The following is a 4,321-nucleotide window of genomic DNA, read 5'->3' as shown; positions in this document are numbered from 1 at the left end:
AATTTTTGGGTAACAATTATATATTCTTTCAGAGAATGATAATTTGATCTGACCAGCCAATCTGTAAACACTTATAGCCTAAGGAGGGTGGATCTGGGTAGCCAATGATGGTTGTACCACAACCAGAAAGACACGATTGTGAGTGTGTGTATATGTGTGTGTGTATGTGCCCTTCCTTGTGAAGGGAAAATGGTTCTTAAAGCGGAGGCACCTGAACTCATATATTAAGATGACTTATAATACAGAAGTCATAATTCACTCAACTGATGGGACTAAGTAGGGTATCTGAATAATTCATAGGATGGTTTTACAACTAAATTCATAAGGTGCAAGGAACCACATGGAAGAGGGATTCTCTATGTGCTGAAGTGTCAACTGTAGCAGGGAGGCCACCTTGCTCCTCAGCATCCCTGACACCATCTCTAATCACTCCCCCCTTGATTATTCCTCTGCCCCACTGGCTCCCTTGTTTTCATTTGAACATATGGAACAAGCATCTTCCTCAGGTCCTTTGCAGCTCCCTGTAGCAGGCTCACAGTTTTCCTGACATCTCATTAGCTCCTTATCTCTCTTTCTGGAGGAAAGTATTCAAACATCATCTCACTCATTCCCTGGTCTTCCCTGAACACTCGGGACAAAGTAACACCTCCTACCACTCTCTCTCTTATACCTGGCTTTGTTGTCTTCATAGCATCTGTCACATTCTGACATATTCTATCACATTTTATTTGAATATCCTCATTCACCCTCCTTGGATCATGAGAGTCTTATTTATTTATTTTTAAACAGTATGCTTATTGGCTCCATGTACTTGGAACATGGTCAGCACTAAATTAAGCTCTAGATGTATGACCTCTTTGCAAATCTGATGAGAATCGGACAAACATTTCTAGTCAGAGATGAAATGGAGTATACACTCAAAGGGGCTCCCAGGGTGACTCAGTGCTAAAGAATCCTCCTGCATTGCAGGAACTGGGTAGGAGATGCCTACTCAATCCCTGGGTTCTGAAGAACCCTTGGTGGAGGACATGGCAACCCACTCCAGAATTCAACCCACTCTGGGGAAACCCCATGGACAGAGGAGCTTGGCGGGCTACAGTTCATGGGGTTGCACAGAGTTGGACATGACTGAAGTGACTGAACACACGCACACACACCCTCAAAGAGAACTTACCTATAAATAATTAACATCAATTTCTTGAGGGCCAAATAGAAATTGCAGTATTTCAGCTATGTGAAGTACGCCAGTTTGTGTGAAAATTAGTCATGTTATTTTTCTTCTTCCTGGTAGTCACCTGCACCCCATGGGACCAAGCAACAACACACAAATTTCGGGATTTCTTCTTCTGGGACTTTCAAACAAACCAGCACTACAGCCCCTCATATTTGGACTTTTCCTCACCATGTACCTGATCACTGTATTTGGAAACCTACTTATCATCTTGGCTGTCATCTCAGAATCCCAGCTCCACACCCCCATGTACTTCTTCCTCTCCAACCTGTCTTTTGTAGACATCTGTGTCACCTCCACCACCATCCCAAAGATGCTGTGGAACATCCAGATGCAGAGCAAAGGTATCACCTATGAAGGCTGTATTACCCAGATGTATTTTTATATTCTCTTTGCAGAATTAGATGACATTTTCCTGAGTGTGATCGCCTATGATCGGTATGTGGCCATCTGCCACCTTTGTACTACATGGTCATCATAACCTCCCATCTCTGTATTGCTGGTTCTGATATCCTGGGTGCTGATTGCCTTGTATCCCTTGCTACATAGCTTAATGGTGCTGCAATTGTCCTTCTGTCCAGTTCTACAAATCCCCCACTTTTTCTGTGAACTCCTTGAGGTGGTACAACTTGCCTGTTCTGACAACTTTCTTAATAACACAGTGATGTATTTTGCAGCTGTCCTGATGGGTGGTGGTCCTTTTGCTGGTATCCTTTACTCTTATTCTAAAATAGTTTCCTGCATATGTAAAATCATATCAGCTCAGGGAAAGTATAAAGCATTTTCTACCTGTGTGTCCCACCTCTTGGTTGTCTCCTTATTTTATTTTATAGCCTTAGGAGTGTACCTTAGCTCTGGTGCTACCCACACCTCACATTCAAGTACAATCGCCTCGGTGATGCACACGGTGGTCACACCCCTGCTTAATGCCTTTATCTACAGTCTGAGAAATCAAGATATAAAGGGGGCTCTGAAGAGATTCTACTTCATGCCAACTTTAAAAGACCAAATACCCTAGTACCCTGGATTGCATAGCTCAAAGCCTCTGAACCAGAATTAGTGATTCTTTGATCATAGTGGAATAAAATTTTCTCCTTCTACTTGTTTCCCAGGATTTCCATTTTCTTTTCATCTTTTGATTCAGCATCTTTATGCAATTTTAGGAACTCTCTTCATTAAGCTTTTCCCTCAGTCTTATACATAGGCCATTTTGTTTTTTCCTTCTTCAAAATTTTCCTACCTTTGGGTCAAAAATGTTTATAGATTCCATTATTTGTTGGGGCATCATAGATTTATTAAGAATTATTACTTCTTAAATGACAGTCATCTCAAGTAATTTTTCTATTTCCCTGAAGTAATAGTTATGAGTTGCATTATTCATTTAAAAATACACTTAACAACCAAGATGATTTATATTATTTTTATTACAGTTGGTTGTGTCAGTGATATAGAAAAATAACTGTCAAGTTACAGGAGGATTTCTGACCATGAAGAGTCAGAACCCTTAATTTTCTTGTTCAAGGGTCAACTTGTGACCCTTTCTATATACAGACATACATGGTGGTGGTTTAGTTGCTAAGTCATGTCCAACCCTTGTGATTCCATGGACTGTAGCCCGCCAGACTCCTCTGTCCATGGGATTCTCCAGGAAAGAATACTGGAGTGGGTTGCCATTTCCTTCTCCAATACACACACTCACACACACACACACATACATGTACATATAATATATATATATATATATATATATATATATATATACACACACACACACACACACACATGGTCTGTTTTGGCCAAAAGATCTTTCACATGACATATTGTGTGTGTGTGTGTGTGTGTGTACATATATATATATATATATGTAACTGATACATTTTGCTGTACAGGAGGATCTAATAACTCTGTAAGTCAACTATACTCTAAAAAAACTTGAAAATATAAAATGATAATTTTCCAGAAACCAATCTTAATGTCATGGAAGATTGTTATCAAACAAATAGAGAATTCAAGAAAATGCCATGAAGTTATTCAATAAGCTGCAAGAAACCATAGGTGATTCTTCTTTGAGAGTAATCTTAGCAATGTTTTTGTATGTATCTCTCCAGGCAAGGGAAATAAAAATAAACAAATGGAGTATATTTGTTTGCACAATGAAGGAAAGCACCAATAAAACAAACTATCCATGGGAAAATATATTTATAATGTATATATCCAATAAGGGATTGCTATCCAAAAATATAAAGGATTGAATCAACTTAATATTAAAAAACAAATAATCTATTAAAAGTAGGCTGAAAATATTCAATAGGCATTTTCCCAAGGAAGACATACAGATCTTCATTGAAGAATATGTGTATTTTGCAGTTTTGAGGTCCCATGGAGGGTCAGAGCACCTAACTGTTGTTCTGTGCAAAGGTTAGCTGTAATGGATATCATCTGACTCTGCCACTTTATGTAAAGATCTGTTAAAATTACCTGTTTGTTCTTGTACAGTTGTCTTAAATTTTTCACTTATTAACATTGTGATGGTTGCTGTCACTTCATATTGTAACAATGATAATTATTTAATTAACCTAAGTTGAATCCAGCTCCACTGTATTATTTTCTTTAGATTCAGGTTTCATTTCAGAATTTTATGTTTTGATCCCTTCTTGATTTGTTTTGTTATTGTCTGTTTGCTTTTTAAAGCACATCAATACTCAAGTTAATACTTGAAACGGTATGGAAGTCCTTTTGGCAAATATTTATTTAAAGCTTAACTTTAGTGTGATACTTTGTCCACCTTGTACCATTTTCTTCTTAATATCCATGAAAATACTATTGTCTGTTGAATAAGGGTACTGCAGCTGTATGTTGATGCTTCAGGGTGTGGGGATCCGTTTGCCTCTTACCCATGGAAGTTCAGTACTGACTTTGTTGCATATCTAGGTCAGTCTTGACCCACAGGCGAGAGCTATGCTTTTTTGACTAAATCGCTTTGTGTGTCCCCAGGGAGTTTAAGTAGTCTATATATGAGTGGTGTGCTTCAGGAGGGCGTGACGGGGCAGAAGACAGATTTCAGTGAGATTGTCTTACTCTTATAGCTAT

The 4,321-nt window shown here is 38.6% G+C and overlaps 1 pseudogene; it reads left to right on the top strand.

Annotated features, from left to right (window-relative positions):
• Positions 1–1,304: 1,304 nt before the first annotated feature.
• On the top strand, positions 1,305–2,249 carry LOC113896459 (annotated as a pseudogene).
• Positions 2,250–4,321: the final 2,072 nt, after the last annotated feature.

The sequence above is a fragment of the Bos indicus x Bos taurus genome, chromosome 7 (genome assembly GCF_003369695.1).
Source record: "Bos indicus x Bos taurus breed Angus x Brahman F1 hybrid chromosome 7, Bos_hybrid_MaternalHap_v2.0, whole genome shotgun sequence".
Lineage (NCBI taxonomy): Eukaryota > Metazoa > Chordata > Mammalia > Artiodactyla > Bovidae > Bos > Bos indicus x Bos taurus.
Note: the sequence above shows the minus strand (reverse complement) of the source record. Positions and strands in the feature narration are given on the sequence as shown.